Below are 22996 nucleotides of genomic sequence, written 5' to 3'. Positions count from 1 at the left end.
ACTTCCTTGCTAAAGAAATATGGGTTCATTTTCTTAAAAAGTTTCTCTAAGTTTCTAATTTCATTATCATGGATATTAATGTAGTTTCCGTATTCACTGGTCTCTGGTGCAGATGGGGAAACATGGCATGTCTGAAATGTTGACCTTAGTGCTTGTCTAAGGTTTGGTGTTAGTCACAAAAGGTTGGTGATATAATTTCTACCTGTGAGGTCAGTTGTAAAATAACCCACTCACCAAATCTCCAAACTACTTCGATTTATTTGAGTTTTTTACTGAAAAAGGAAACATTTCTTAAAATGAAATGCTGTCATTTATTTAAGCTTGGATATTAGACAATGAATGCAAAAGGAAATATTACAAACAGAATACCCAGTTAATATGAAAAATTAAATGCATATAAGCTACCTAATTGTATACTGACAAGTATCACTCATAAGTATGTTATTATTCTATGTTTTGTTAAACAATGTCTCATAGCAAAGTTTGCCAAATCAAAGTTAAAGTGAATGTTTGAAAACTTTTAGGCTGGGGAGATGATAGTTCAGTCAGTAGTGGGTTTAGCTTACAAACATGAGACCCTGAGTCTCATCCGTATTATTCATGTTAAGAAAATTCCAGACAAGTTGGTGCATACTTATAATTCCAATGCTGAGGAGGAAGAGACAGGCCAGTCCCTGAAGCTCACTGGCTAGCCAGCCTAACCTAGGTGGCAAGTTCCAGACAAGTAAGAGACCTTGTGCAGGGTGCATGAGTAATGATACCCAAAGCTGTCCTCAAGCCTCCATGTGCACATGCCCATGTGCTTGTGCACACCTGTGTACACATGAGTGTGCACACACATGTACACTCACAAAAATAACAAAACTATTGAATTTTAATTGCCTATATGAAAAATAGGTTGTTGAATATATAATATATAATGGTATATGATATTGAGACAATGGGATATTCTACAAACTCTGCAGACACTGCAGGACTCTGGAATCATGCTTTCTAATTTCCTAGCTAAATGAAGCTGCCTGATTTCTGAGAGCTTAAGTTTTCTTTTCTGATGTTTTTATAATATTAATATTTGATAAAAGAACATTATACACAAGGTGACAGATACAGGGGCTTCCTCAATATATGGTGAAAGTTGTGTTGGCTGGATATTTCCTCAATGCATGGTGCAGTTTCCTCTGGAATCCCGCACTCAGTAGCATTTCATTCCTTCATTGCATCTGATCCCTTTTCTTTTCTATCAAGACAGAATAGGATAAACAGGACCTTGAATACACTTTTTCATTCTCTTTTTTGGAATATATATAACAATCCAACACACTTGCCAATACCTTAGGGAACTGAAAAGCATCCTGAGCTTGCTTTGTTGTTTTGTGTTTGTCTTTGTTAATATCTCAAAAGTATGGAGATAATTTTCTAGAGCCTGTGCAAGCTTGTTGGAGGCCTTTGCACCTCACAGTGAATAATGGAGGTAGATTAATAATGACAGTGATGATAGAATTTCATATTTTCACCTTTTTGTCCTTCGCCCTCTCTAAGTATTTCCCTCCTTAACTGTGTTCTCTATTATTTTATCCATTATTTTCCTCATGGTAACTCATGCTTTGTTAAAATATAGCCGAACTCTTCCTTTGGGTTACCATAGCAAATTGCATAAGAATTTACACTATAAATTATTCATTACACCCAATTTAGTATAATTATTAATTCCAGCATACATTGGTGCCTGATTGCATCTCAGTGTTCATTGCTGGATCTTGACCATGTTCTGCTGAAAATAATGATCTGTCAGGGCTAATCAGGGTCTAACAAGGCCTCCTAAAAGGTGGAAACATTTAATTAATATTGGTTTAATGCAACACTGATATATCCAGTTGTTACAATCTGTCAAAGATTCTTTATAAGGAAGCCCAAAATGTAACTGGTAATGAATTTAAGAGCTAGCACTAATATGCGAGCAATCAACATGTTTTCCAATTCAAGGGCAAATTGGGTTGTACTCCTCCCTAGATACATTTCTGCAACCCAAATCAGCTCTTCTTTCACAGGGCAGCTTTGCTCCCAACATCAGTTTTGGTTTTTCAAGCTTCCATGCCTTCTGCTCCCAGTGAGCCCTTCTTCACGTTAAAGATCTACGCTGTATTGTACATGAATGTTCCAATCTGTACTGCCTCCCACGTGGGTGTCATTTAAACTCAGAGTAAGTTGAGCTGAGAAAAGTTTTCAATTGAATATCCCCCTGGGATTTTAAGCTGTGTAGAATATGGCATTGATGCAGTGCAAAGTCTGTTGGATGAAAATCTCTGGTAGTTGAAATACCCACAGACCCTCATTCATGTATATGACCTAGTTTGGACTTAGATTTGGGGATCATTTGAAGCATAGACTATCAGTAGATATCAGATACAATGTTAATGTTATTACACATATTAAGCCAACTTTTTGGATTTTTTTGTGTGTGTTGAGTGTTCTTTGTATCAAAAATATCAGACACTATTATTTTTATATTTACACAATAAATTCCATTGCTGTGTTCTTTAATAATGGGAGATGAAACACATTAAATGATAACATCTCACTATTGACAGTAAATAATATGGTGGGAATTTTTAGTATAGTTGCCTTCATATAAGCCAATAGTCTACTCATTGTTAAGATACAAAACTTGAATTTAGAGGTTCATATCTAGTTAATGATTGAGAAGGAATATATTTAAATCTGCCTGGTCTTAAGTTCATTTTATGAAAAATTAACTCTAAATTACAGACACACAACACTTATTATTTGAATATCAAAACTAATTAAAATTTTATCCTTCCCAGCTTAGAACACAAGTGAATTTCAAAGCAACATTTTTGTAGCACACCTAAGGCCAAATTACTGAATTGTAACTATGAATTCAGCATATATCTATATCTATGTCTTTGTGTACTGAAATGAATCACAGTATAAATCTGTGCTTGCCATATTTCAACTCTTTACCTGACCTTCAGTGTCCTGTGTGGCTCCTAAAGCAAACATACAGAAGTTACCTTTACATGTACTTTTCGTTTGAAATTTATCAAAAGCATTTTCCCAGAGCTTGTTGGGAAAAGGCTTTCAGGTTACTGTTGGTTGCCTGCCTTGAAGGCCCATGGACTGTGAGAACCTCAGTAGCACTTTGAGGAGTCAAGTCAGTAACCACTGATAGATAGACACACACTATCATATTTTGCTCTGCAGATCAGTGAGCACAAGTTGAAGGTGTTCAGCACCACCTGAGGATTCATTAGTGTCTTCAAGGCTAACCTCAAGTGTAACAGTCCACTCTGCAACTCTTCAATACAAAACTAACTCACATGTAAAAGAAGAGGTAGGCCTATGTTTATAGATAACCCTTCCACTTCCTTCTGGGACCTCATTACACCTAATGTCACAGCATGTAGTTTCAGACTTTTTTTTTTCTGGAATAACTACTTCTTGAAGCTTGCTACAGTCTTTCCCCTACGCCCACTTATTTCCGCAAGTCTACTGGGTTCCTATAAAGTTGAGAGGGAAAGTCCCAGGAGGAGGAATGTGAGAGCTACAGCAGGAACAAAGACAAGAAGAGCTAGGCTGAATACTGAAAGAGATACCATAGAAACAGAAAGTGAAGCTGCAAAAAAGAAAGCCAGCCCCAGTGACTCCTCTCTGCACATGTATTCCATTAGCATTTTTCTAGGAAAACTAGACAAATTGCTTGATTACTCATTGACTAATCCATAACACCTATGTCTCAGGAAGTAATAATCAGAAGATACAAATAATTAACATCTCTCTATTAATTTATTTCGTTTTTATTTGTTGGTTGCCAAAGAGAAAGTTTTAGGAAGCGAAGTACCTAGTTGATAAATACACCCCTAGATGGACAAAAGGAAAAATGAATAATTTTTTACAAATACAAACATTTTCAATCATTCTTCATAGAATAATTGAATTACAAAGACAGGAGAGTATCTTGCAGACTTATTATCATTGTAGTTTTCAGCATTCTTTGTAGTGGGTAGCCATCCCAGCATTAGCCTGGAAGTTCCAACCCCCATTGAGGCTTCGGTAATGGTCATGCCCACAAGGTGGGGCAGAGGAAGGAAGCTGAAGACCCAGGATCGAGAGGAGAGGAGGTCTCTCTTAGTTCTGGGACTCTGGATGCTGGAGGTAGATCGACAGAGTTCTCGAGAGAACACCACCAGACTGTACCATACCTTTGCCAGACCCTACAACCTATCCCTTCATTTGTAAGTTACCCCACAAAATAAACCTCCCTTTTAACTACGTGGAGTGGCCTTAATAATTACACCAATAATTCTTAGCTGGGTGATATTGATTTTTACTTTTCTCTTTCCATGACTGTGAGTGCTAGGCAGTATGGATGAAGCTTCTAGTTAAACACCATTCATACTGGATGTCATAAGCATCAGTGGGGTCTTACCAACAGGTTGTAGAGGGAAACCAATAGTATTGGCAATAGTGTATAGTGGTTGGAGTGGGTTATGAGAAGTTTTTGGCCAATGCCTCATTCTAGATATTGGAATTTGTGCTTGTTGACATATGATGTCTCATTAGGGCACTATCTTCCCCATTATTTGGTGGTTCCATTTAATTTTCTTTCATAAGTATGTATATATTTTAGGAAACTTTTACAATAATAGGTTTCCATGTTGCTTTTCAGAAAGGCCTTTAGTGTTAGTCAACCCATGTCATGTCACCTTCTCTACCCTGTTCTTCCCATCCCTTCCTCATCTAATCTTACCATTCTAATTTTCCCTATATCTTTTCATAACGTTATGTTTTATTTTCCCTTCCTTGAAAGAACCCTCTTCCCCTGGTTTCCTACTACCTAACTAAGCTTTGTAGATATTCTGAAGGGAACAAACTTAGCTAAAGCGTAAAAGCTAACACCCACACGTAAGAGAAAGCATAGGAAGCTGTCTGTCTGGGTCTGAGTTATATTGCTCAGCAAAATAGTTTCTAGCTCAATTCATTTGCCTTTACATTTCATTTTGAACAGCTGAGTAATATTTCATTGTGTAAATAGACTGTATTAACCATTTACCAGTTGATGGTCATCTAGGCTGTTTCCAATTTCTGGCTATTATGAATAGAGCAGCAATGAACATGGATAAACCAGTGTCTCTATAGTAAGATGTAGAATCTTTGGGGTATATGTCCAAGAATGATATAGATGGATCTCGTCATAAACCTACTTTTAGCTTTTTGAGGTGCCCCCACTCTGATTTCCATAGTTGCTATAGCAATTTGCATGTCCACAGTAATAAATAATAAATGATATAAGTGTTCCCTTCCCCCCACACACCTACTGTCATTTGCTGGATTAATCTTGAACATTCTGGCAGTGGTAAGATAGAATATTGAATGCAAATTAATTTTACCTAATGTGACACAATGTGTTTTGCTTTTTTTTCTTTCTATATGCCTTAAATGTGCCATTTATTTTGGAAGGTGACTTTAGAGACACAAGAAATGGATGTCATCTTGTCTCTAAGTAGGTACTTCCTCCATTCCTATGCCATGTGAACACCACAAAGAGGGATATGTTTTAGGGAAAGACATATATATATATACAAAATGTTAGGGCATTCTTGTAAATCTCAAATTCATAGTTCAAGGTAGCCTTGTGTTTTCACCCTCAAGCATAAGAATTAGAACACTACAACACAAATGAAAGCAGAAATATTTAATCTTCAACTTCTGACTTCAGTGTGTAGGATTTGGAAGTGAGAGCTCAGTTATTATTAAGGTCCATTTTGGCTTATAGACAAAAGATTTCCTTGCATGGTATATGAAGCAGAAAGTAGGAGAAAAGACAAGGTAGAAATTAATGAATGCTGCTACAGGAAATTGAAGAAAAATGTCAGGAAGAGATATAAGGTGATCAAAAGTATAACAAATTCTCACCTGAAGTAAGAAAGGATGAAACCATAATAGACTTCTCCTGTTTTGAGCCTCTGAGAGGATCAACATACATGGACTGGACAATCCAATACATCTGAGACTGTGGAATTGTGTTCTCATGGTTGAAATGTCTAGACGTACTCCAATTCTCTTATGTGTCATAAATATAATTACCGTGAGAAACCTGAGACTCTGCCAAAGCACCAAAGCAGAGATAAAAGTGAGAACCAGGTGGAAGTTTACAGCACCAGAAAAATGCTGGGGAGTCTAAAAATAAATCTGCTTTTCTGGAAAGGATGGTTGCTACCATTGAAAGAATGCACAAAATCAGGGGAAATTTTGTCAAGCGGTGTGATAGTTTAAAATTTCAGTTTGATGTGATGTAAAATCCCAAGACTGTGGCATATTGTAGGGCGTTATCTTGATTGCATGATTGAAGTGGGACAGTCAGCTCATGGTGGGTGGCACCATTCCCTAAGTTTGGGTCCTAGACTATATAAGATTAGAGAAAGTGGTCTGAATATTAGGTTTGCATGCACTCATTTTCTATCTGCTCTTGAGTGTGGATGTGACTAGCTGTTTGAGGCCCTTGCAGTTTCAAGTTCTCTCATCCTTACAATCATACATGATGCTTAGAATTATCAGCTAAAATAAGCCCTTTCTTTTTGTTGCTTTTTGTCAGAGTATTTTAGTACATTAATAAGAAGGAGACTAAAACAAGTGGTTATTGGCTATTGTATAGGAGGTTCAGATTTGTTATATACCAAGGCTGACCCATAGAAAGAAACCCGGAGATGCATCTCAGAATGTAAACACACAGGTTGAAAATCATTTGTATTTATCATATCACACTTTAACATGATAACTATACGTTACTTGAGCATTCCAAATTATTGTGTCAGGCTTAAAATAGGCTAAAACAACAAAAAAGTGATGCATCGACATATTCCAGTTTCTAGCAACTCAATTGTATATTCCTGAGACATTGTAAACTTGTCTGAAAAGTTAATCATTTAGCTCATATAAGCCATGCAAATATTTATATTTCTGATTCTAATGAAAGATTTCTTTCTTAAAGCAAATTTAATGGAGAAAAGGGGGAAAATGACAGGAGAAAAATCCAAAAACTATTTATAAAAGCAGTCAACATTCTGTTCTCTTTCTTTTCTTTGATTCATTGTTTTCTTATTCCCAGCACTTATTATCCTTCATGGTATATTATTAATGTAATAGTAGAAATTTTCATAGATAATAACTTTAATCAATAATAACATACAAACATAATTGACAAAGGATATGCTTTGCCAGCAAAGCTCAAAATCAAAACTTAATATTGTCAGCAGACAAAAATAGTCTAACAGTGACATCTGTGTACTTTACCAGTTAGAGAAACAAAGGAATCGAGACTCAAGTTGCTGAAAGCAGTGGTGTTAAATTATTAACTGACCAGATGGACATGAATGATACACCACAGTTGTCACACTAGTACACAGGTAGCAAACACAGGACCGTTCATTAGGTTTGGCTTTGGAAAACCCACATTAGTTAGTCTATCTGAAACAGTACAGGAAGAACTTGAGACAATGAGGACGTTTACAAAAAGAATCCATTCGATTTAGTTCATTACATTAAAAACATTGTACATGAATTCTGCTAGATATTTCTAGTAGGATTGTGTGAAGAGGTTGGGTTGGGATTGTTACTACTTTGAAAGCTGGAAAAGTGATGATGAAGACATGATCCCCAGACCTTAAGGAGGGTGTGCTGTCCTTTAGAAATGCAGGCAAGACACAGAGGAAGAGCAGAAGTAGCTGGAGGGTGACTGTGGAGATTGTGGGCTAGAATAATGTAACAGGAGCAGCAGCCACAAACAAAGCCATGGACTTCCTCCTCCAGGCTCACGAGTTCTACATAGTGTGTGCTCTTGGGTGACCTTAAAGACTTAAACAGAAAGCCAACAGGAAGAGTTGGTTTCATTCATATTTTTAAGGCTTCTAGACCTAATATTATACAGATAAGTACAAACAATAGGTTATGAGCTTGAGGGGTAATAAGATTTTAATAGTTCACACAAAACATAAAAGTGAAATAAAAACATTTTTAATGATCTTTGGCTTTTGCATAATACTTCCATTTAGAGGCCAATTAGACATTCCATTAATCATCTAAGAGAATAAAAATAAATTAGCGAATCTGGGACTGATGATAGGGCTTCGTGGATAGTTCTGTAATCCCATCATTTCTATGGTGATATGTGAGGCAGAAGACAGAAGAATCCTCAAAAGTCCACAGCCCAACCAGCTTTCTGTCTGCTATAGCAATGGTAGAAAGTGAGAACCAACACCCAAGATTGTCCTCTGAATTCCACATTCATGTACACATACAAGCATACACCACACACACACACACACACACACACACACACAGACACACAGAGAGAGAGAGAGAGAGAGAGAGAGAGAGAGAGAGAGGAGATATTTTTTTAAAAAATAATACTCTCATTAGGACTCTGTTTTGTTTAGTTTTCAGGATTTTGCCTGTAATGTGTTTAATTTTGATGGTTGGATTATCGACTTTATCCTTGTTGAAGTTGTTTGCATTTAATTTTCTGTTGAAGATATTAATATATTTCTAACGTATTTTTTTGTACAAGCACACCCATTTGGACTTTTCTGACATTACGATTATAAGTGGGATATTACCACATTTGTATGAAAGTCTTTGCTGCCAAACATGATGATCTATGTTTGAACCACAACTTCCATACAGTGGAAAAAGAAAAGCAGCTCTTGAAAATTCCCCTCTGACCTCTACATACATGTGCTGTGACACATGCACACACAAAAGCACGTTAAATATTTTAAAAACTTATCTTTGGTTACTAATCTTCTCTATGATCATGAACAGACAATTTTTAAAGTCCCCTCTATAATTACAGTAATTGAATCAATTTGAAGCTGCTTCTACAGTCTATTATTTTCTTGGCTAGCTGTTCTATAGTACTATCTTTTTGAAGATGTAGATGAATGTATTGATTCAATACATGGTGCTTTCAAAGTTCCTGATCACGCTCTGGACACCAACGTATCAGTTGCATAGAAAACAAGAAGGGGGTCTTTTGCCCAGGGACAACATGGAGCTGTCCCAGGTAATTTTGCTTTCCCTTTTTGGGCAGGCACAGTGGTGGTCTGAAAACCCTAGTCTGACTGTGGACTATCCTGTGTTGAGGTTGAACTGTGGGTCACTAAAATCCTTCTAAGCACTGGTTCGTCCAGTTTCACAGAGTCTGGGTAACTTGAGACTTGCTGAGCTTATTAACGTCTTGTGTTGCTCTATTGACATTCACTGTGTGGTAAAGGACGAGAGGAGTAGACTAACTTGTTAAATGCCCCTGTAGTGTACTTTTTTTCTCCACTCAAGACCTATGCTTTTTTCAGACTATCCACTGGAAGCATAACATCTCTCTTCCTGGGAAACAGAATGCTATCCTAAGCCTCTAATGGTGCTCAAATTGTCAAATAGTCCCAGGTAGGTAGCCCTGTGCCAGCAGGAATGCAGTCTTCTTGGCCAGAGGCAAGGAACAAAAAATGTTCTTTTTACCTTCAATACCTTTGAAGATTTGGAATTTTTCTAACTTTTTAGCTTTCGATGGGTTCAATTTCTGGAAAAGGAAGAGACAGGGAGTAGTGTGCTATTGCAAACTGATGGTGACTCTGTTACCATAGTATGAAAAAACTACAAGTGAGGAGGTTCAGCTTTCAGTATCAGAGTACTCTGCTTAGTCTCCCTCTTTTTTCCTGCAGTTGTGGTGGTGCCTAGACATTTGAGAAATTCTTTAAGTACCTTTGTTACCAAAAATATGAGACATTTCATGATATGATATAGGGGAAATTTTGAAGAGGAGCAGAGATACAATATTAGGGATTAGCAAACTAATACTGAAGTAGCATGGCATGGAAACATGTATATATATGTATATATTTTTATACATACATATATAATTAATCTTTTTAGCAAGTTTAATGTACCCTCTTCCATTTTCACTATATTAATCATTTTAATATACTATCAGCTAGCTTTGCACTTTCATGTAATGAAAATTTGGAAAACGTGTTTTCTTCATTTTAATACCTGTGTGTCAGTATTGGTCATTTTCTGCTTCTGGTTAATCTTGAGAGAAGAATATGTAAATAAATCTCCTGACCCTAGAAGGTTTTCCATTCTGTTATTAAAAGCATGTTAGGAGAACTGCTCAAATATCCCTTAGCCTAGGTTCCATTCTGTCCGTTATTATACAACATATACACACATAAGAATAATAAGGCTGAATATCTTAACTGCAGTAGAGACAAAGATTTCCCCTCTGTAAGATTTTAGCTCATTATGAAAAACAAAGATCAAGTCAGTTAAAATTCCAGCATACATGGAGGACTGCCTCACAAAATCCTCCCACCGTTTAGGAACTTTGGCATTTGAAGGCTACTGGGGTATGGGAAGTTTGACGTTTTACAGAGAAGTGGCCCTTCCTAGGTTGCTAATGCTCCATTGGATGCTCTACAGTCACCTACATATGTCCAGCCCTGAATGGATTTGAGAGTATCGAAAAGAGGACATGGAGTTGGTAGGGCAGGGGAGAGAGGACCTGGAGGAGCTGGAAGGGAATGGAAGTTGATATGATCAAAACCCACTGTATAAATGTGTGAGGTTCTTAAAAAGTAGTTTAAAAAAAGAAATACATATAACAAGGTTTATTTAAGACCTTTGGTGAGTGTCCAATAATGAATAACCAAAAACTGTTTCAAGGTAGAAATGACTAACACATCTAGACTGAAAGAATCCTAGCTTAGAAATGGATTTTCATGACCCATCTTTGCATACAGTAGCTTTTGCAAATCAATCAACCTTTTGCCTCTTGTGAAATGAAGGGGTGGAATAAGATGATTTCATAAATAGCTATTCAATACTCACTTATGGGCCTCCAGTAAAATACTTTGTTTTCTTCAAGCTCTAAAATTTGGAGATGAATGAAGAATGTATGGGGTCTCAGATTCATCATTATAAAATGTCTTTTAGAGTAAGAGGAAAAGGACAATTGTGTCTGAGTCTTAAACATGGATAAGTTGCAATAGGATCCTATATAGTAAGGTAGAGCAGTGACTCTGGAAAGTTCCTCCACAGTTTGGGAGGGCAGACTCTTAGAGAGGAGGGCAGTATGGCTTTTAGATAGTTTTAGTGGCGGGTCTTGGGAACTGGCTCAGTTGCTAAGGTGCTTGCTGCTCAGGCAAGAAACCTTGAGTTGGATCTGGTCCACCAATGTAATTGCTGGGCAGACAGAAGATACTGCTGCAATCCCAGTGCTGGGGAAGTGGAAGACACAAAGATGGAAAAGAGAGCTCCAAGTTCAGTGTCTCAAAAAACAGAGTGAAAGAGGAACATATCCAATGTTGACATTTGGCCTCTACATGCACACACACACACACACACACACACACACACACACACACACACACACACACCCCAATAATAATAATCATAACGAAATAAAAAATAATAAACTTAAATTAAAAGGTAAAAAACCTTTGATGGCTTACAAAGCCTATGTCAAGATACCTACTGTTTGGTGTAATACTTATGTTCATAGTCTGTATTTATTTTTAATGGACATAAATTTGAATATATATATATACAATTTTTGACTGTATATATGTATGTATGTATATATTTTTGTGTATATATATATATATATATATATATATATATATATATATATATGAGTGTGTACCACATGTGTGCCAGTGCCTGCAAAAGGCAGAAGAGGGTGTTGGATTCCTTAGGGCTGGAGGTACAGATAGTGGTGAGCTCTTACACATGGGTCCTGGGACAGGAAGTGCTCTTAACTGCTAAGCCATCTCATCATCCCCTCAATATGTATGTTTTTAAACTGTAAAATTATTTAAAGTTTGAACCTCCAATATTATCTGAGGATATACACAATTCAAAGTTTTAAGCATTTTTATTCCACTTGTAGAGTTTGCTATCAGCACGCAAAGATCGGCTTTTATTACAGCTGTTTAAACAAATTTCTTCAAAGTTTAGGTATTTAAAATATATCTGGTAACCAGATGTATAAAATAATCACCGTTGGAGTATTTTTGGTATAATAAACAGACAAAAACCATTCTTTGTTATGCCCTAGGCAGTTTTCACATCTGACAGAATCTGAAAGTCTGTCTACATAGCCTCCATGTGTACCTACCTATCCATTCATCTATTATCTCATTATCAATTATGTCCTCTACTTATATTTATCATCTATAACCTGTAATACCCCAACATCTTCTCTGTGTTTCCTATTTGGGTACATGTCTATGCTTTTAGTTATTCTTCACATCTGATAGTTATAATCTGCATCTCATCTTAGAAGAATGGAATGCTGAGGAGACAAAAGGCAAAGAAAATAGTTTATCCACTTTAATGGAGGGAGACTTTTAATCACTACTGATTCCAAGAAATTTTGGTAAGTTTATTGCTAGAAAGAGAAGGGAAAAAATAGCCATAATTCAATAGCATTTACAATCAAATTTCATAACTGTCAAAAGTTTCCTTTAAATGCTAATAAATAAGTTAGTTATTCCTTTTCCGTACCAAGGGACTGCTCTATGACACACAGTAAATGCTCTGTAAAAGGAAGTTCACATACCTTTAGGATATGCCTGACGGTAAGCAAAATGGGCAAAGGAGGAATACGAGATGAAGCATTTGCTGAAGTTGCCGTCTTCTTGAAGACTCTTTGTGTCCTGGGCTCTGAGAATTCTATCAACAGAATGAGTGAAAACAGAGTCCACCAGAGCCCTGGAGAACACACCTCAGGGAACCCCCTGACCTGTGTCATTAGGAACCACCCAGTCAGACCTAGCTCAGTTGTTATAATTCAGGTATCTGGAGTTTACATATCCTGATTAGCAAAAACAAAAGAAAATACTTCTGCATAAAAACACTTTGAGGTCTCTCTAAATACATCTAATTTTTTGAATAACACATTGATTCCTGTTTTTTCTTCTCTCCTTCCTAATTTTCCTAATATCAAGGCTTAGTTTCTATACTACAGCCTCAAGGATAAACCACCAAAATAGCTGGCCTCTGCATAGGATACCTAGGCAAGCATGCTACATTATAACAGTGAAGGAGAATGAATATTCATAATCTGAACTATATTTCACAACTAACATCAGCATGACTGAGCTGAGTGTGATTGTGTGCACGTATAATCCTAACACTAGAGAGGCTGAGGCTCTGGAAAACGGATAGTCATGAACTGGAAGCCAGTCTGAGATACATAGTAAGACCCCATTTCAACAACAGTAACAAACAGCAACAACAACCAATCACCATTATTTCCGGTGTTTGTATTTCCTTCCTTTTATTTCCATCAATTACTTCCCTAGCCTCGAGTTTTGTGTTGTAGTTTGATTCTGTTTTTCTTCAAAATTCTTATTTTGTGCCCTTGATACTTTTTCTCAATCTTGTGCTAAGTTCTACATTAATGTACATGTTTTTCATTCTTTTTGTTGTAACTTTTATCAAATGTGTTCTTTGACGAGTTCATATCTGTATCTAATGCATTCTAGTTACTCTCAGCCCACCTCCCTCCTCTCACCTTTGATCATTGTCAACACCCTCTTCTTTCCTGCAGAATCTCTTTCTCACATCCAAGTCTTCTTGTTCAGTTGAATATACTATAAGTTACTTATTATTGCAACTCAATGCACATTCGTAAATTCTGAAATTTCAAGGGAACATTTCTGTACCATTATACCTTTCTCATAACTCTTGTCCTGACTAAAATGTCTTATGAAAATATTTCTTCATTTAATTCATTGATGAGAACCTCATTAATGGGGCTCATCAGTTTCTTAGTGAGCTGGTTTTCCTGCTCCAGGACCTCTGTCTGTATATTGTGCTATGCTTTCTGCAATACAGGAAAGGCATTTGTAAGTCTCTTGTAACCTTTATATGAGTCTATAATCTATGATATTTCTAGAGTGCTTCTTTGAGGTGGGCTGTCATTTCTCTCTGAATCATATTTTTCTGCTACTTTGAACACCTATTAGTACATATCTGGACTGTGAATCTTACATTTTTGGCTGATGGTTTTCTATTTTGATGATTTTAGCGTTTAGGAATGTGTTCTGGGATGCAACTAAGTGTGATACTTTGAAGCTTGTTTGTAAGCTCTGTGAGGAGAGACAGGAGTGGTTTCTCCAGCTCCACTCCCCAGGCAGCACTTCTGACACAGTCCATGTCAAGAAAGCTCATTATTGTGACTGGCAGATGAAGAAAACATTCCCTGTCCTGTAGGAACTCCTGCTCTTGTTCAGTGACTACTCTCCAGCTTCAATGGCTTCTTCAAAGTTTTGTACATAGTTTAGAGACAGAGACCCCCTCTGAAAATTTGAGTTCTGTTTGTCTGTGAAGGTTGCTGGTTATACTGGAAGTTCTAACCACTTTAGCTTCTTAGAATGTCTATTCTGCTTGTTTACAGACACAAACAAGAGGAAAGTTGCTTGCTGAGCAAGAAAACCCAGCCTGGAAGCTAGGACATAAAGGTAGGGCTGGCTTTACCTCATACTGAGTCACTATCTTGGGACAATTATTTAATACCCACTACACATAATTTAGCTTATTTTTCAACTCTTTAAATCTGTTAATGTGGGAGTAAACTCTATGTTACTCTGTTATGGCAAGAAGCAGAAGTCTCAGGTAAATTTTAATTTGTCAATAAATCCTGCTCCGTTTCTGTGACTGCTCAGATTTATCATTTCCATGGTTTTGGACTTATTTAATGGCACTTCGTTTTAATGATCTTCCCCTCTCCATTTTGTTCCTGCTCCCTTCCCTTTATTCTTTTTTAAATTGGTCTTTCAAAGCAGTGCTTTACTTTGTAACCCAAGAGTGCCTCTAACTCAAGATCTCCATTTCTCTATCTCCTAAATGCTGTCATTACAGGCATGTAATACCATACTTGGCTATGGTCGTCTTACTTTAATAATAATTTTTTACAACTATTGATCTGAAGTTACTGGTTGTTGTTGTGTTTTTTTTTGTTTTTTGTTTTTTGTTTTTTGTAAAACATGATGTATTGTTTCTTTTTATCCTCACAGCAATTTTATGTGTTTAGAACTGCTACTAGTATCATTGCATGGATATAATGAAGTTAAAATTCTCCAAATAACTAATTAGAGGCCCCCATACACAGCCTTTATCCTGCAGCAAAGACTCAGACTCAGGACTCCAATATGTATAATGGAGATTTTTGTATGTCTGTTGTGGGGTATAATTTTGGCCCATTTAACATGTAAAGAATAGAATGAATTTACTCTGAAACACTGAGAACTAGACATAGAGCTACAGGATAGAAGCAGACATCAAATAAAGTGTTTGTTGAGCATAAACAAGAATGACCTTAAGTTAGAAAGTCAGTAGGGTAGAAATGGCATTGGGGTAAAAGAAGGAGTCATATGATCGAAAACCATTTTGTTTACCAAGCAAAGATGAAATCTGTCACTCTAAGTATGTCACCCAATTAATAATGTTGTAATTTAGTGAAAGAAAGCTGAAACTCTTTTGAGACAATTTAATCTTTCATATGATGTGGAAGAGCACAGGATGCTCTTCAGATCTGATGCTCACAGGTAGATCTGAAAGTGGGTGTGCTCAATTTTTCTAGCAATGTCACAGATGATGATTGTCAATTACCATTGCCTTCCCCAGCACCACAATGGTGGAATTATTTTTGAATACTGCTTTTACATTTTCTGATCTAGTATGAGCAATATCATTTGTATAAGGAGTTTTCCTTTTTAGTTTGCAACAATCTTGCTGACATGTTACTCTGTTTAATCGCTGCAGTGATATGGTGAGAGTGCAGTCAATTGGACCATCAAATATCCCTACATCTAAAATGATTCCATACTTCCTAAGTATTGTGACTCTCATATTGTGCGCCATGAAGACTTAAGATTTGATGGAGGTACCATAGGGGTAAAATGGAGGAACAGAAAGGGGAGGCCAAGCAGGGCTCCAGGACTCTCACCTTTATACCAACTCTGACTGCACTGCTTCTTGTCTTTTATCTGTGAAGAAGGATTTGCATTAAATCACCCTTCCTCCCTCCCTTGGTACTGTTCTAATGAACTGACCTGAAAATAAGTGCATTAAGTGGCCATAGAACATAAAGACACTAATTAGTTCACTTGGGGATCAAATCCACGATAACAGACTTATTCATGCTTTTCGCTATCCCCCAAACTATTCAGATAAAAGGAGAGGGAAAAAAATAAACCTATCATATATATGACAATCTGTAAGAACAAACACTTTGAGTTTCAAATATAATCTGGTTGATTCTGTCAGAAGGAAACAATTCTGTCATTAGTTAGGAATAAGTAATAATTGAGTCTGGACCAACAGGAAATCTTATTTCACAGAAAAAGGAATGCAAATAACCAGCAAACATAAAAAGATTAGCATATCTTGTCATCAAAGAAATTTATAACATCATTTAAATGAGATGCTATTTTTAAACTCTAAATTTGTAAGTGTTTAAGATTACTATATATGATAATGATAATCACTTCATATGCTTCTGGACTGGTTGATGAATATAGTCACATTATTGTTTACTTTATAAAGAGTAGAAACAAATTATTCTCAGATGCTAAGAACTTGTCATAAAGATACAAGAATAAATGAAGAAATGAAACAAGCTCATTCATCAAGTCTAGGTAATAGGTGACATTTGATTTAGAAAGTCCAGTAAAGAGCTAGCCGTACAAGAAACGCTGAAGTTCTTCAACCCACCCCATTCTTAGCAGTATCTTCTTAGTTAATCCTGACTATCACTTTGTTCCAGGGACTACTGTATTACCTTTAAATTCTTTTACTACTTCATGAAAAATACTCCTGTGTTCTGTTGTTTTCTTTCTTTTGATTTTCAACCTCCTAAGGAGAATTTGAGCTTTATTGAATGCCACCTCATGCTCGAGAAAAATCCCCTTCACATTAGGTTGGCTGTTGTTTCTTTCACACCCAATACTGCTCCAAGATGTATATTTCTGGAGATGGCCACATAGTTTGGTTTCTAAGAAATGGATCTTAATGTGCATGAATCTTGAAAAAATGTATTCCTACCCAACTTCCAATGTCATTGGTAAAGGCACCTATTGTGAAACAACTTATTTGTACTCATTTGGAAGAATTGATGCATATATTATGTCATACACATAAATTATAACTATTCCATGTTTAATTACATTATAATAGGGGCTAGATGTATGATAAAATTTGAAGTAAAACATATTTGAAACTACATGATAAATAGTGTGTATTTTGGAAAAATATTTAGAACAATTATAGAATAAAAAGGTATTGCAACCAATTGAATACTGAAGCATGGTAACAAATGTTTTCTTCTTCTTTATGTGTTTTTCCACTTTTAATTTAATGAAAGAAGAGAAATTAATTGGAAAAATAAAAATAGCATCAGATAAAAAATTTAAAACATTTCTCACAAGACAATATTATTGCTTCCTAGACTTATGCAGCAGGAGCTATAAGTCATTACATTCCCTAGAGAAGATTATCTGCTGGGAAAGTGACTATGCTTTCAGACTTCCTGTGCTGTTGTAGGATCTGTTTCTTGAAAATGCTACAAGTCTCCTTTTATCATATCTTCTAACCAAATGGACAATCAGTAACCATAGAATTTGGAAACAATAACAATTTTCTTGCACACACACACACACACATTTTCATTGATTCCTAAGAAAAAGTACAGTTGTCATTTTCCATAAATTTCAGTGTTCTCGAATAGGACAAAAAAATAATAAGTTGCAGAATGAACATAGAGCTGGCTATGTATGCCTCTACGTAATCAATTATTCATGCTTAAAGATCCACAAACACAAAAATGGTCTAAATATTTATGTATATCGCATATATGACTCTAGAGAGATGCTGAACTTATCAGATTTATTGTAAGAATTAAAAATTTTCCACTTTCAGCAAATGGTAATAATAATAATTATAATAATGATGATGATAAATTGAATAAAACCTTGAATTTTGGAATTGTACAGGCCTCAGAATCCCAGTTTTCTTCTTATTGTAGAAGTAAGAAAATTGAGAACCAAATACAACAGCATACATCTTTGCTCTGAAGACAAATAGTAACACCTACATTTGAGAACATATGAACAGAAACCACCCATGTTGTTTTCTTTGATTATTTATTTTTTATTTTAACATATAATTATATCATTTTCACTTCCCATTTCCCCATCCTCCTTCAAAGATTGTAAGAACCAAAGGAACAGAGTTTACTGTGAGACTTTTTCTCCTAAAACTGTGAGAAGCTAAACTCATAGTTTTACCACCCAGTTTTGATAAAGAGGGTTGGTTAGAAAAGGTGCAATGGATGGCTTTAGTTGTCAGTTTAATACAGTGTGAGAAGAGAGTATCAATGAGAGACTGTCAACATTAAGTTGGCTGTGGGCTTGAATGTGGAAGATTGTTGTAATTAACTCAATATGTATGGAAAGACTCAGTCCACAATGGGCAGCACAACTTCCTAGACAGATAGACTGTGCTGTATAATAGTGAAGAAGCCAAGCTGAGCATTATCAAGCAAGCACATGAACATGCATGCATGCATCTCTCTCTGCTCTTAGCTATGGGTGTGATATGACTAGCTGTTTGAACGTTCTGACTTGACTTCCCCACAACAGTATATGGCAACCAGGATTGTAAGCTGAAATAAACCCATCTCTCCCCTAAATTGTTTCTTGTCAGTGTATTTTATCAGAACCACAGAAATGAAATTAAGGTAAAGGGTCATTATAGTGAAACTCTTTCATTTGTATTTTATTTTTAAACTTTTTAAAAATTTGTTCTTTTATAAGGTCATACATATACATAGTATGTTATTGTCATCATCCCCCTACCTTCTCTGAAATGCCTCCATCTTTTTTAATCCCACCTCTTCTTCAAGTTTCTCCCATTCATCTGTTTGTTTATTTAATGAATCACTGAGTTAAACTAGGGCCATCTGAGTGAACATGAGATTGGAACTAAACACTGGATCCTGGTCAGCTCATAATTGGATTCATTATTGAAGCAGATGTTATCTCCTGCCCTGGAATCCACCAGTAACCAATAGTTCAGTAGCAAGAGTTAGGACCCTGTGAAGTCCACCCAATCCACAACTGACTGTTGACAGACTCAGCCTTGGATAGGCCCATCGCAGGCAGCTGCAGCTGGTGTGAGATCATAATTATATATAATATATTATATATATATATATAATATTATATAGGTAATTTTATGCCCAGAAGATAACATTTCATAGTTCAATCCTCTTTTAAATACATGGACTGATATAAACACTCAGGTGAGTTCTGAAGATCTGTTCATTAATACTATTCACAGCATGACTGGATGGCTATTACCTTTCTGGTAAGGAAATATTTTCCCTCTTTTATATGTATGTGTGTGGTGTTCATGCCATTTCAATCATGTATAGTTGCACACGTGTTCACGTATGTGGAGTATTGAGGGTGGAATAAGGAGTCTTCCTCACTTACTCTCTAATGTAATTAATGGAGGTAGAGTCTCTCACATGAACCTGGACCTCATTAATGTGGCTGTCTAGTTAGCCACACTCTTCTGGAAATCCCAGCACAGACTCCAGAATGCTGGAATTACAGGTGGGTTGCAATGCCCACCTAAGATTTATTCGAGCTCTGGGGACCCAAACTGAGATATTCACACTTTCATGGCTGGTATTTTAATGCCTAAACAGTTTGCCCAGACCCAGTAAAAAGGAGAATTCTAACTGTAAAACACTGTAGAAGGATAAATTTACATGCCAAAATTACATATCAAATTACTGGAAAAGATAAGCATGATAATCTTCTAGGCTTTGTGTGCTGATTAAAAACTCATGATCTCAATATCTTAATCATATGGACATGTTGCACACTATTGATAGCTTATATGCAGTGTGCATTCAATATTTGAAAACTTATTGTGAAAGGAGAATTATTTCTGCTTTATGCATAAATCTGACAGAATCTTATTAAAGATTTTATGAAACATCCCAAGAAATTATAACAATAGGGCACATATTCCCAATGATAAAAATTGTGCTTGATTTAAATACAAGATGAATATTAATAGCATGCTTAGTTCCCTTTTAAATGCCTTTCCAATTTTACTCCTTTCCTTGGGTCAATGGTCTTTAAGCTGAGTTCTGAACAGTTTGCACAGTCTTATTATCTGCAAAATTATGCACAAAATCCATGGGTATCCTGTGAGACTCCATAGAATCAAGTGCATTAATTCCTATTAATTCTTGCATTTTCTCAAACATTCTTCCAGTTGCTATGCCACATGCATTCAATAATGGGTAATGGGGATGCTTTGAAATACCACATCCTAGTGTCAAATGTTTTGAAAATCTTTTGGGGGGCATTTGGTTGCTTTTACTAACAAGTCCAAAATTGTGCCTACTGGGCCTCTCCAGTGGAAACAAAGATTACACATCGCTATGAGAAAACAATATTGTCATATGGCTGATATCTGTCAAATGGAGAATAACTCTCAGTTCAGGAGCGAAGAGCAGAAGGAGGAAGGAGGAAATAGGCATTCAAAGGTGAGAACTACCCTTTTCCCCCTGGAAGATAATGTTTTTTAAGACAACCAGAAGAAAGATTTTATTTTAGAGTCTCTCTCTCCCCAGGCTTTACAAAATGTAGACACTGTGTTGTCAAGCTACAAAATTAGAGCTCTGATTACCTTAAAAAAAAGTTTAACTTGTCAGAATTTCCTCCTAGCATGTAAAACAGCCCTTTGTTCATGCCACATTTTCACTTCTTTAAAACATACCGTGGAGAGCATCTTGTCCAAAAGAGTCAACATCAATGCTTTTCACATCCTGCCAATTGATTCTTAGAACACTTTATTTCCCACTAGGCAAATCTTCACAATTTTTTGGAGTATGACAAATGCAATTTAGTTCTAAAGTCACCAGAGAACCAGAAAATTATTTGGATTCAGCATTGGGTCTACAAATAAATGTAAACCAATGGATACATGTATGGGATACATACACACAGTATATACATATATAAGACATGTTGACAAAATACAATTTATGAAAAGTTTGATAAAAGAATTATGGGGCTGGAGCAATAACTCAGTGGTCAAAAGTACATTCTGAACAAGCCTGTTGACTTGAGTTTTATTTGAGGACTTAAACAGAAAGCCAGATGTTGTAGTATGCATCAGTAATATCAGTATTTTTATGGGGAAATGATAGGTGGAGACAGTAGCATCATGGTGAAATGGAAGATGGAAATAGTATAACTGTTGTTGGTTGCTTGTTTGTTCTTTTTATTCTTTTGGCTCTTTTGGGGGAGGGCCACCACTCAACTCCCGAATTAAAATAATATCTGCAACATAGAATCAGCCGAAAATTCAAAGACCCCTAGCCTAGAACGCACTGTGCAGTAGAAGAAACAAGAAAGAGACTATGGCCAAATAAGATGAAGAAGAGAACTGACTCCAAAGTGTTTTCTCTGGCCCGCACTTGTGTGCTGTGGCTCACGGAGGCTTGTGATACACAACTAAAGAGGATTTTTTGTTTTTTGTTTTTTTGTTTTTTTTTTTTTAATCATTTTAAGACGGGTGGTGGTGGCAGCACTTGGAAGCAGAGGCAGGCAGATCTTTGTGAGTTCAAGGCCAGCCTGGTCTACAGAGCGAGATCCAGGAAAGGCACAAAGCTACACAGAGAAATCCTGTCTGGAAAAAACAAAACAACAACAACAACAACAACAACAACAACAACAACAAAACATTTTAAAATTAGTAACAGGTGATGAATCAAGAATGGTGATTAATATGAAATTCCTTATCCAGGCATGGTGACTCATGTCTTTATTTACAAGCACTTGGGCAGATGAGGTGGGAATATTGTTGAGTGTGAGGTTGGTTTGGCTAAATCTAAATAGTGAAGCTCTGTCTTACAGGAAAGGCAAGGAATGCTCCTTGAACTGGAAAAAAAGATGCAATAGATTTTTAAGTCAGTGGCTTCCTGCATTCCAAGTCTCTCCTTTTTAGATTACTTCAGCATGCACAATATCCCATGACATTCACTGTCAAAACTTTCATCACCATTAGGATATGATCTAAAAAAATTAAATACAATGCATTATAAAGATCCACAAAATTGAAATATCAAGGGAGATATTCAATATCTGGCTACTTCTTACTGTGTGCCATTGGTATGCAGCTAAATAATCTGACAAATTGATTGGAAAAATTTAAAGGGATTTCTTGATTCATGTGTCCTAGGATAATCAATTCCAAATCAGCAATGTGGTATCAAGGAGGAAAGTGGAGAAGAAATATGAACAACTTTTTTATATCACTCTGTGAGGAGTTGACTTTACCTCATCAGTGCTTTGGAATGGTGTATAACTCATCTTACCCTTTAATCTGTAAAACTACAACTATAATGTACTTCTAACAGACAATTTCAGAGGATCAAATAAAGACAATACCAACATCAAATGGTTTATCAGAGAACTGTAGGAACAAGAAGGAGCAAAACCAGAAGTCCATCACATGTGTTAAAGTTTTGGTAAAGTTCATATTTAGAAGTAATGTGTGTTCTTGAAGTCATCGGTAGAATGGAAAACACTATCGGTAATAAAAATAATTTGAAATATTTGAGCAATAGCTACAGAAGAAAATGCAATAGTACTAATGTGTGCAGCAACTTATCTGGTAAGGTACCTCTGCTCCTGTAAATAAACTCCCACCTGTGCGCCAGTAAGCAAAATGAAATTCATTGAGTCATCAATTTTTTTAAAGACGTGAATGTAAAATGCAGACTAGTTGGGAAGAAGGGATCAGTAAGCATGAGAGGGAGACAAAAGAGTGCATGGGCAGGGGAGAACATGATTAAAATATATTATATACATATATGAAAATGAAGCCAATTATT

The 22996-nt window shown here is 36.2% G+C and overlaps 1 long non-coding RNA gene across 1 annotated transcript in view; it reads left to right on the top strand.

Annotated features, from left to right (window-relative positions):
- The first annotated feature begins 14484 nt into the window (after positions 1 to 14484).
- Positions 14485 to 22996, top strand: part of LOC118569343 — an 88766-nt gene continuing 80254 nt past the window's right edge. The window contains exon 1 of the long non-coding RNA XR_004943068.1: positions 14485 to 14537. This is a non-coding gene — a long non-coding RNA (uncharacterized LOC118569343). The remainder of the gene's footprint in view (positions 14538 to 22996) is intronic.

The sequence above is a fragment of the Onychomys torridus genome, chromosome 18 (genome assembly GCF_903995425.1).
Source record: "Onychomys torridus chromosome 18, mOncTor1.1, whole genome shotgun sequence".
Lineage (NCBI taxonomy): Eukaryota > Metazoa > Chordata > Mammalia > Rodentia > Cricetidae > Onychomys > Onychomys torridus.
The sequence above is the reverse complement of the archived record's forward strand: the minus strand, read 5'-3'. Positions and strand labels throughout refer to the sequence as shown.